We start from the raw sequence: 12,799 nt of genomic DNA, 5'->3' as shown, positions 1-12,799 counted from the left end.
AAGAATTGGTTTTCTGATGTGTGTTCCTGTGTGTGTGTGGGAGTGTGTGTTTATAGAATACCACAGGCTTCAGACTTTAATTTTGCATTCAAAGTGTTTGCTTGTTAAAACACAAAAAACTGTAGGCTACAAAAACCCAAGAGATGGTAACAGGGAGGAGGGAGGGAGGACACAGCAGTGTTGAAGAACCGCTCAACCAAAGGGGTTTTCCTAAATATATATGTGTGTGTGTGTGTGTGTGTGTGTGTGTGTGTGTGCGTGCGTGCGCGTGTGTGTGTGTGTGACAAAATCAAAGATGGAGACCATCAGGCTGATTTTGCCTCCCAGCCTAAAACTGTTGCTCTGTCATGTCTGCGGCCCTGATCAGAGGAAACTTGTCACTACCTTGTCACTTCCACCGTGTGTCATAGCCCTAACTGCCGGGCACGCCACCGGGATACACACACACACACACACACACACACACACTAATCACATCACTTATAATTTCTACCACACTTTCCATTTCTTCTCCCCCTCTCCCCTTCATCTTCACATCCACTTAATTTTACATGACACACAGATTGCCAGAGTCATCTGATGTATCAGGGAAAGAGATGAAGGGAGGAAGAGAATTAAAAGATTGAAGAGGAGGGTGGGGTGTCAGTTGGAATTTGGTCACACCGACACCCAGATTCGATTACTATTTAAGGGTTTTCGGAAGCCAAACAGACCCCTGGCTTTTACTTTGAATCATGTTTGCATTCAAATATGCAGAACACGTCACACAGATTCAACATAGCAGTCGTAGTCTGTGATTGCTAAAGCGACGAGGGCACTTCCCCTGCGCCGTGATTGCACGTCTATTGTATGTGTTCAGCAGCGTCGTGCCGAGATTACACTACTTCACAGTCAGTAAATGCTCTGAACAAAGTGCGTGAGAGTATATGTATTCTTGCCCTTTGATAACAACAATCCCTCAGGAAAGTGCACTAAGTGGTGTCATGTGAGTCTGAAGTAAAGGTTTGCTCAAATCGTTTTTCATGTCAGTCAAACAGCAGCTCCATTCTCCTCATGAAAATGAACTGTGTCACTCCGCCAGTGTGCACTCATGATGTACAGCTCCACCATAAATCATAAATAGGGTCCAACCAGTGTGGCCTTTGTCAGGCAATTTTTTTTTAAAATTTATTTATTTATATTGGACCTACTGACGTTTTGCTGTAGGTAGAAATAACGCCTACAAGGGAACATTGCAGACTGGACAAACATGCGTGGCAGCACGTGGTGTAAGTTTGACATGAGGATGTTCCTGGTTGGCCCTTGTGAGTATGTTCTGTTTCCTTGGACTGATTTGACCTGTAACTGCAGTACAGGACTATCATCCATGTGATGTGTGTGTCCTCTTGCGGGGCTGGCTTAGATGGTTTAAAGAGGTCAAATATTCTGAATTCTGAGCTTGAAGCATTCTGCAACTCACAATGCAAACAATCAACATGGCTCACCACGAGAAACTCGTCATCTTATGGCAGGCAGCATATTAATTTTTGCCATGTCACATCAATGAAAGGGAGGAGGATAAAGTAAGAGGCTGTCAAAACATTTTACATCGATTTAGTCAGAATATTACACACAATAGCCTATTAAGTAGCAGTAACATTAGATGTTTGTGATAGCCTATGTCATTTACTAATATAGCCAAAGTAAAGTCTTTATTTTTAGAGTTTTACTCATTCAACACCATTCAAAACCTGAAGATCAAAAGTAACCACCAACTTTACTGTGACTTTATTAGGAGCGAACAACACATTTCACCCGTAGCTTCTTCAGGTTCGCTCAGCAAATTTACATGAGCACTCACAGATGTGATAGGTGCACATCAGTGGCGGCTGGTGACTCAAAAAATTGGGGAGGACAGGAGGAAACCAACCACCAACAATTACAACAAACCGCATCAAACTATATCATTGTCCCATCTGATGAAATCAGAGGGGTGGGGGGCAATTTTATATGCCAATAAAACAATTTGCTTGAGTGGTGAAAAGGCTGCTTCTTTAAAGACATTTAGCATATACATATTTTCTCTAAACAAAGAAGTGCTCATTTTAGCCATGGAGTGGATCAAATGTGTCATTTTACCATTTTACCAACAAACATATCACATGATTTACACATGTTTCCTATATATTTTCTTAGTATACAGAAATATATAAAGTAGCACAAAGCTTATAATGTGATACAGGTTCAGATCAGTGCTGAATACTAGAAAGACTGAACACTAAAAACATTCACAGATCTTAAAGTGTAGGTTCACACCAGAAAGTATTAATGCATGTATCAAATACATGACTTACACACTCTTATCTAAATGTACGATATACAAAATATAGTCTATAAAGCTGACATGTTAACACTAGGGGTGTTAACATGAACACGAAACTCATGGTTCGGTTTCATATCACGGATTTGAGTCACGGATCAGATCATTATTAGGATCAGTGAAAAAAAGGGGGAATGTTTAAATAAAATACAATATAATAAAATATATAAAATATTCAATGCTTAGTTATTGAAATATGAGGCACGAAACCTTCCTCTTTTAAACAGTGAATGAAACAGCCTCTGTCCACATCATCAAAACTTGATAACAAACATTCACCGCTAACGTCAGTTAGCAGCTAGATGCTAATTAGCTGCTCAGCTGCAGCACGTTAAACAGCAGGTAAACATAATTCAAATGTCACATCGGACCCGTTAGATGCTGGTTTGATCGTTGCTCTTCAAAATCCCTGTTAGCGACACGCTGTCTGTCCATGACTTGTACTTACAGCAGTTTATTTACTTTGTCTTAAATGAGACATTAAATTTTGCAATTAATCCGCAGTTCATATGCCTGCCGAACCGTGGGGGGCGATCCGTACGGAATATGGATCAACTACAATTTGTCACACCACTAGTTAACACTTGTTATTCTAATTACTTTAAGCTTATTACTCAATATACAGCTCAGCTTAAAAACAAACTAAAGAAACTGTCAGAAGCAAGCAGCCAGACCTCCTGCACTCATTCACTAATCACACATCAACAGGTGACTGAACGACCACTCAATTAAAAACAAATGAATGAGTGAGTCCAGACAGCTCACTGTAACTTTAACAAGCAAACTAACGTTACCCACAACACATTATATGATCTCTGCTGCATTCTTGTTAAGGAGATGAAAAACACAAAAAAGCCATACAGAGAGACATTTAACCATCAGAGATGAAATTAGCGACCAAAGAGACAGAGAGAGAGAAGCTGTATCTGACTCACGTTATCTGACGTCTTCTTCTTTCTTTCATGGAGATGAAGTATTCATGTCATAATGTTCATTTGTGACTGTTAGTCATCTTGTATGTTAGTTAACAGAACTTTATGGCTGCTGCTTAACCAGTCTGATATCATTAGCAACAATGACGAACAAGCTAACTCTCCTGGTTGTTTCTTCAGTTGCTTCTCTTTCCAGCCGCCCCAGCAGCGTTCTGCTGCTGCTGTGCCGCACAGTCCAGATAATTTCTCCGATTAGCTTAACAACAGTCCTTAACAGTCCTTCAATGGATGTATAAAGAGTCCTTCAGGCTGCTACAACAAGCTAACTGTTTCATTGGCTAATGCATGGAGCTATCTACTGCTGCTACTCTGCCTTACAGTGGAGAGAACTGAAGATGAAATCTGGAAACTATCATTGGACCAACTCAATGTCAATATTGCATTCTGGTTGTTGAGCCTCCCTTGGAGTGTCATTTTATGTGTCATGGCCAATCATAGATTAGCATGAAAAAAAAAAAAGAAATGAAATTAAGTCCAATGTAAGAGATCCCGCCCTGCGGAGGACAGCATTTTAAACAGAATTTCAGTAATGGATTTTTTCCAAAGAAGAGATAAAAAATACTTTATAAATAATACTGAGATTTGTAATGGTTTATTTTAACCAAATATTCTTTTTTATATTTTGATCTCCCTTTTGCCTCTCAAAAAATAGAGGAGGATCAACTTCCTCTGCCTCTATGGACCAGCCTCCACTGGTACACATGGGTCACATGACTAATTATCACAGTGTTCATGTTTTGAAAGTGTTTCAATGTTTTTTCAAAAGGTGAACATTTCTCAAGAAACATGACAATAATATTACACAGAATTACATTTTTGAAAAAACATGGCATGGTTCTACATAATTTTAATTCTTATTTAGAAAACTGACTCCGGTATGCAATTGACTGAATAAGATGAGCTAAATTTCTTTAGAAAGAGAAACTATCAGTCCTACAGCGGTCCCTCTACACCACTAAATGGGAAGGGTGAGTGTCATCTAGTGGCTCATCTCTCTCTAAGGGGCCAAATAACCTGTGGAGAGAGATACAAGTTAATATTTTCATATCACAGAAAATAACTCAAATCCTGTGTTTCATTAAATCATTTCAGTGTTGGTGGTTAATTTTGATCTTCACCTAAGATGATCCTGCAACTGACCAGCATCTGCAAATACTGGCTGTGCATGTGGAGTTCTGTTCACCATTCAAAAACTGCTTCTGTTGGATGCTGCCATCAGAGCATCTGCTTCTCTGTTAAGTCAGGGTTCATGAAATTGGCCCAACTTTCCCAGTCGGAGCTCTGACTTCAAGAGCTTTTCCATCATACTTTTTCAAGTAGGAGGTTGAAAGTTCCAAGTTGCCTGGAATGCATGATAAACTTCTTACTGTTTTCTGTAACGTTTGCTGGTATAAATGTTCCAAGTCAGATTCACCAAACACTCTTAACTGCACAAATTAAATGCCTGTTTTAACATGATGAATGCCTCCTATATCAATATAAATGATCCATAACCGATGCCTCCAAGTTCTGCTTCATTTATGGGCAAGTTTCACTCACAAAAATGTCACTCAAGCATAAAAAGAAGACTGACACCACAAAGCTTCAAGTGCTGTTCAGAATTCAACAGATTTTATACATTTGGCAGTGTTATTAGCCGTATGAGGGAGCACAAAAAAAACAGCTGTCAACACAGCCTCGTCACAGAGTTACAGTAAAGCGAGGCTGACCATGACTGAAATGTGAGGTGGTCAAATCAACATGATGGTCATGGAAATGGGTGACGGAATTCCTTTACACTGTATGCAATGTTACACTGTCAGGTGTTATAATAGAGGATCATCACCTGGACAGCAACGTGCATAAAGACCCCGAAGCAGCGGCTGAAGTGAGTGAATTATCATAATTGTAGAAGCTGTCAGCAAAATCTAAAACTTAACATAAAATTTAAATTGCCAGGCCATGATGCTCATCACACTGATATGTTCAGAATATTTATTTTGCAATGTGGTTTATTAAATTGGTACAGGTTTTGCTGGAGAAAGTATCTGTTGTTACGTTTAGGGGTATTAATAATCACTTAGCACATGACTGTACCAGCTACTAACAGGCCAAAACACTTCATGTCTTTGGTTGCAATTGAACAAGAAAGAACTTGATGCAGGTCTTACGTGAATCCAGTAAGCTTGACTTTCTTACACAGTCGCTTCACTTCTCTCAACTCTGTTGATCTCAGGTCATTAAGGTTGACAAATAGCTCAACTCAAAATAAAAGAAAATTGGTGAATGTGACACATTGTCTCAGGTCCCTTGTACAGTATGTGCCACTTTAGAACTAATCTGTTTGTATGAATGCACAGTTACACAGTTACGGTTATTATTAGTCCCTATAATATCAGCCTTTCTGCACCTTTGCACATCGTACTTTAGCCTTTCACAAACAAATTGTAGATTTTATTTAGAGCACATACAGCTATTATTATTGCTCCCTCACATCTGTTCTGGTCTGTCAGTAATAAGCCCATCCAATTACCTATTGGTGTTGTTAGAAGCAGTCACATCCTGTGATGGCCTGACACCGCAGTAGATCTACTGTATAATTGGTATGATAGGAGCAGCAGTCATCAGGCATCAGGTGTTTCTGTTTAAATTGTTAGTTTGGGCACCCTAGTGGCCTAGGGATAAGACGCCAACCATGAACTACAAGGCCCCCGTTTCATGTCCGGCTGGGGACATCATTACCTGTAATCTCTCTACTGTCAGCTGTCAAATAAAGCCATAAAATCCACCAAAAGGAACTAAAATCATTATTTCTACACATCATGGGACATTTGCTGCAGTGGGTGAGGATGTCCCGTGTGGTAAAAACAGTTCCTCCATCCTCACATCTCCTTATCACATCCCTGCCGGGAGGAGCTAAGTCCTGCTGTGTTGTGTTTAAGGAGGAAACTTGATAAGCTGTTTAAACTCAAATAGCCGACAGCTCGCCAGGTTGTGCATGCACTTGTTTGAATAAGGGAATTGAATTAGGGTGGAGGTGAAAAAAGCAAATCTGCACTGTTTATCTGCTCTTTGGAAAGTAAAAAAAAATACAGAATGAAAAAATACAGAATAGTAGATGTAGAGAACATCATTTTTGAGTACTTAAAAAGGGGGATGGACGGTTTCTATTATTTTGTCCAAGTCTGAACTTATATGCAGTGTGTACATGGTTGTGAACCTCCTTATCACAATATCAGATCATACCATGTTCATCTTTGCTTGACTTTCAGGCACTTCCATGTTATGAAACATCAAGTTGGATATATCAGAGTTTTCCAGTTGTTATTACAACTTGGATGTTGACGTGAATTCTGTTTACAAGTCGGAATCTTGTAATTATGATAATGCTAATATGGCATGAAAGCAGCATTAGTTCAGGCAGAGCACTGAAGTCACGCTTGTATTGGCTGATTGGCATCAGTTGTTCCTAATATGCTTCACAATCATTGGCTCATTCACAATTGGTTGGCCAGTAACAACCAATTATAATTTTGCATGTGTACAGTGTGGACATATAACCTGAAACTATCACTGTTTATTCTGATGATCACACTCCTGCAGTGTGCTGTAGCTCTAGTGTTTATACACGACTTTATAAAGGGGTAAATAATAATCGTGCGCTGCACATCTGCTCAGACATTCAGTGGTCAGTTCAGATGCCAGCACAGAACACAAGTCTTCCTGTGTTTTTGCTGTCGGACCACAACCACTCTGTCAGGAGCCTATTTTCCGGATTTTGACTCACCATTCTGGGTTTTAAGCTAAATATCCACTGTTGTGCTGCTTGTGCTTTCATTGCTAGTGCAATGCACGTTGTGGCTCAGTGCAGGCAATGCTAGAAAGCTAGTTATGAGGATACATTGTTGGTGGCAGTTTAGCGTCACTGCTGTGCTGTTGCTCTTCAGATTCAATTTGTGATGGGCATGAATTGTTGGTATTTACAGCTTCTACATGCTTACAGTTTGCTGTGCTAAATCTCTGTGTATTCATTTGCATTGATATTAATAAAAAAAATATAGGTGAATGTAGCAGTTGAGCTTATTTCTTGTGGTGTTGTCTACGTATTAGCCTTGTAGCTAATGTTCAATGATACATTTGAGTGTTGCAGTCTGGGCTGAGCTAGTTATGGGCATATTTTCCTCAGGCCATTTGGAGATGTTCTATGGGATTGTTATTAGCACACATACTGTATGCTGTCTAGCTGATCACTACAGAATACTTTATTCAACTGTGGTACGTGGTTGTTCATATAATGGAATCTATAGCCAAATTCCTGTTCATAAGGTCTAATGAAACCACTCCACACATCAAATGACAAACTCCATGAAATACATCTACAAAGCTTGCATGTTCCCCACACACACACACTCAAAGTAGCATAGCTTTACAGTATCACCAGTGTGTGTGCTGTATCACGCTGTGCTCCGTGTTGAATTTCCCACCATGGCTTTGAATATGTATTCTGTTATTCTGTTTCATGTTTGACCTACGCTGCAGTAGGAAATTTATTCATTTCCACACACAGGTCAGACAGGATAATGTGCATAAAGATGGCGGCCTACTGGGTGAATGTCATTACATTTTCGATTCGTGGGCGCACCACGCCGTGTTTGCTTTGTTTGTATTTGTGTGTGTGGGATGAGATGGGACATGATGAGCAAATCACATTAAATGGAACCAATACGGTGCTCCTTTGGAGGCCACCACAGTTTTGGGAAAGTGTTTGTATCTCCACTATTTTTGGTATAATGACACAATACGGCCTCACTCCTGTTTCTCCACAGCCTTGGTTCAAGTTTAGCAGGAACAGTTGGATTGCTCTATGAGGTTGACCTCAGGTGGCGCTTCTGAGATGTGTGTCAGTGAGTGTGTGTCTTTGTTGGTAGTGTTCAGGGCCACTCTGAAAGCCCTGTGTGTCCCTGAGTGGTGGAAATGAATAGGTGCTGTTGCCTTGGCAGATTCCATATTAATTCCATGTAATTGAAACAGGCTGAGTAAACATACTGCGTGTGGGAGTGTGTTGGCAACCTACGGCTCCTCTCTATCACTCTCATTTGAACATCTGTTTTCCCAGTTTTTCTCTCTCATCCACTGTCCATTTATCAACTGAGCCTGCCTACTCCTTTTCCCTCCTTAACTACCTGTCCAAGTTTTGAAATTAATATCCAGATTTCCTCTTATTTCTTGTCACCTTTTGTTCTCCAACACTTTTTCCTCTCAGTTTCTTCTTATAAAAGGTGCTATTTGTAGCAATTTGACATCACTAAATCGTTACCACATTGATTCTGGGACATTAGGTAAATAACTGAACAAATGAGACAATCATTTAGAAGATTTAACAGCCTTTGCCAGCCCTCTCATTTTTAGCAACCCTAGCAGATATGGATACAACTAAACAATTAATTGCCAGGACATATTGTACAGACAGCCATGGCCCATACAGAATGTATCCTACTGACTCCCTTCACCTTTTTTTCTCTAACACCATCATGGTGTCAACATTTTTCGTTTTTAGTGAAATGTCTTCACAACTATTGGATGATTGCCATGAAATTGAATTGATTTTTTTTTTAAAAGTTTTTACATAGATTTTTTGCATGAATTTTGTGTCATTTGTACATTTTGTTTGTAAATTGGGATGCTGCAAAATGTACATGGCACTGTTTTTTTTAATTTAATGTTTAAAAGATATTTCTTATTACAACTTGAGTCATCATAAGAGATAAGAACAATGGCCAAAACTACAAAAAAATAACCCAGACTGGAAATTATTATATTAATTATAACTGGAATTATTCATTAAATATGCTATTATTTAGCCCCCTCATGCTGAAATCAATAATTCATTAAACATTAATTAAACATTTTAAAGAGTTCTAATCAGTGTTGTAGTCAAACACACTTAAGGCTGGGGTGACCAGATGAGAACGGGTGAAATTCGGGACAGGGGAGTTGGGGTGGGCGTGGTCACACTGGGTGTAGCCTCCGGTACATTACATTCAGTGTCAACAAACAGTAAAACACATGAATGTCATAATGTCATATTTATTCATGAAGTCAACTGTCTGTCATTAGTAAAAAGAAACAATGACATGACTGTGATGTATGTAACAGTGTATAGGTTGTTATCCTTTACACAAAATACATGTTATTTTATTCATTTCATCAGTGCTGTGCCTCTCACATCGTCTGTTAGATTACTCCTCCGTGGCTGCCTGAAGCTACACTTCTCCTGTCCTGTGACTGCAACTTCTGTTTCATTATAAAAAAAAAAGGTGGTTTAATTTTAAATGTCAGAAGGATTAAAATGTATAGATAATTTAAATTAACATCAGACTAACTCTGATATTCGTTATTAATATTTTGAAAATCAGTTTGTATAGATGGATAAGATAGAGAGATAGATTAGCTCTGAGGATGATATGAAGCACAGTGTCCTGGCTGTTTACTAGATGCATGAACCGTTACACACAGGTGACAGGTATGTTACAGTCAATTAAAAGCCTTTTCAGCAGCCGAGATTGTCATTAAGCTTTTAGGAGCTTACAAACACATTTTTTTTAGATACTTTTATCTCAAATTTCTCCCGCAGTGGCGGCTGCACTCTCCATCAACTGCTTTAAAACAGGTCAAATGTGATCAACAATCCATTATTTATGATAGCCTAATCAGTGCAATAGACAAGTGAAAACACATCAATAATACCACATTTTTTAATAACTAAAAGTGGAAATTATAGCCTATAGCCTAAGTGATTTGATCAGAATATTTTCATGGATTCAGAGAGTAAAAAAAAACAAACTATTGAGCCACTAATTTATGTAGACTAATTGATAATTTAATGAAAGGCTTCTCTCATTTGAATTTAGAGTCTTCTACATTTTATTCTGGTGACAGCAGCAGCTTGTTATGTTATTAATTATTCATGACAATTTGGCAGCACTCCAAAAGACACAAAACGTTCAGTGCAGCATTTTTCAATATTACTGTGTCACCAAGTCAGGTCTGTTTAGCATTTTTGCCGTCTAGTCTCAAGTCAAGTCGAGTCCCGCAGCATACAGACAGCTCTTGTTTTAGCATTGTTCATATTCATCTATTGCTGTTATTTTAACAGTTCATTTTTGAGACTAACAGAACAGGATTCTGGATTCAGGACAACTGCTCGTAATTCTGGACTGTCCAGAATTTTTCAGGATGTCTGGTCACCCTACTTAAGCCCATTTTACACTGTGCGATGTTGGGCTGATGTTGATAATCGTAAAATCTTTGGTTATCAAAATCGTGGTCCTAGTTCGCACTGTGACAGACGTGTATACCAACTGTCAATTTGGAGCTTTGGCGACTGAAGACTGTGGCAGAATTCCAACAGTGTCAGAAATGTAGGTCCAAATTCTCACAATGTGACTGCCATTTTTGGATAAAGTTTAGTTGTGCAAAGGAGAAAAGCTTCCTCATATTGTTGCATTTTCAAAATCATTTTCAGATGGATGACATGAGTGTATGATGTTCCCTTTGCTTTCATATACTTTTTTCTATTTACATCATAGAGCTATGATTCACTACACATTAATTGCACATATCTGACATGTCTCAAATTGATATATTACAGTCTGACAGATTGTGACAAAGATTTTATTTGACCCATCTTGCAAAATTGTGACATGCAATAACCTTACACAATAGTTGTTGTCACACAGTTTAACAGGTGCATTAAAGTAATAATCATGAAGAATTTCATTTAAATAAATGTATGTTAAGTCACTATCTATCGCAGACTGAGGTAACACAATGGTGATTGAGTCTATGGCCCACTGATGAAAGCCTTTGCATTTCCAGTATTACAAATAGGTGTCAGTGGTGACATGAAAGATTGCAAGCAGTGCAGGGTTAGTGACACATTTTCCATCACCCAGCAGTGTTTGGTCCACCAGAGAGGGTAGGCGGAGCTAACACAACAGACTTGCTCTTCAACTCACTTGTGTGTGAAGCAGCGTACTGTTTTTTCCAGTCTCTGCTAGTGTAGCCTCAAATTGTTATGGAGGCGTGGCTCAGGTGCCAACTTCCAACTGACTGACGTCACACAGGTGACACTGTTTGGATCTCTGGGAAGTGAGGTCAAAAAACACACCTGCAATTACTGCTTATCGCCATAGGTGCCACCAAAGAGAACAAAACAGAGATCTTTGAGATTGTTACTTTAAAGTGGCATATGATACAAGTCCCAGTCCAGTCAGTTTCGAGATTGAGTCGAGACCAAGTACAAACGAACAAACTGTGATAACTTCAATGACTTAGTACAGTCCTTTGCATTTAGAAAAGTTTGAAATGTGATCTGCAGGAAACAATGCAAATGTGCCTTTTCTCACATAACGCTACAAGCTAACTCAAAAGGTGTGATATCTTTTCATGCATTTGTGCATAAAGCTGCATGTTAAGAATAAACATGCTTGGTTATAACAAAGGACACACTATGAAAATGTAATGCACTTGATACAGTACGTGACAGACAGTATGTGACAGTACATAACAGTGCAGCTGATATTAAAGATTAAAGAAGATTGACTGGGGACATTACAGTTTCATCTTATCTTGTAATCCACAGAACCTAAAGTTTTTCAATGGCTCACCACAGTCAGAATCAAATCATGCTCTAGCTATTGAGCTCTACACGACCTGACCACCCAACTGTGCCATTTTGTCTAATGTTCCTTATCAGTCTGCTTAAACAATACTAAGAAAAGCCGCACTACTGCTCATTTCGTCTTCAGTAATCAGAGCAGTGACCCAAATGAAGAACAAAAAGAGTCGAGAGACCTCATCTGCTCTAATCTACTTCAGTCTTGCCGCTTGTCATTATCTTTCCACCTCTTATTTCACTTACTGTCACCTCCTGCCTCCTTCCTTGCTTCGCCCCTCCACTCTGCCCACAGATGTAATCACATCTATTCAGTGATGAAGATGAAATTGCCCCCCCACATCCTTCTCCACCCACTCCCTTTTGAGGCTGGTTGAATATGGTCATCCTTTTGTTGTTCAAGGAACAAACAAATTACATCTCCTCACACAGTCAAGACAAGAATGATCACTGGAATGGACTCAGACAGAGAGCAGAAGGAGCAAGACAGGATGACTGTGGCTCAGTGAAATTAGCAAGGTAAATGGTTATGAGTGTTTGTCTTTGTGTGTGTTTACAGCGGTAATTAGTGCATTATGCTGTGAGTAAAATGCTCAGGCCAGCCATGCAGAGGAAATCGACAAGTAATGGAGTGTTACCTACGCCAAAGCACACCCACGGGGTTCATTTAACATCCAACACACACATACACATTCACGGTTGGGGATGCATCTAAACACAGAAACTAAATGTCATGCAGGGTAGTTGCAAGTGTTTTAGTTAAATGATCATTGGTCTGTGTGATTAACTCAG

General features: G+C 39.3%; 1 long non-coding RNA gene across 1 annotated transcript in view; it reads right to left on the bottom strand.

Moving 5' to 3' along the window:
* The window catches only part of LOC121898436, a 62,485-nt gene that overhangs the window by 26,763 nt on the left and 22,923 nt on the right, over positions 1-12,799 (bottom strand). The window lies entirely within an intron of this gene.

This window comes from Thunnus maccoyii, chromosome 6 (assembly GCF_910596095.1).
Source record: "Thunnus maccoyii chromosome 6, fThuMac1.1, whole genome shotgun sequence".
NCBI classification, from domain to species: Eukaryota; Metazoa; Chordata; class Actinopteri; order Scombriformes; family Scombridae; genus Thunnus; species Thunnus maccoyii.
This window is presented reverse-complemented; position numbering and strand designations above follow the sequence as displayed.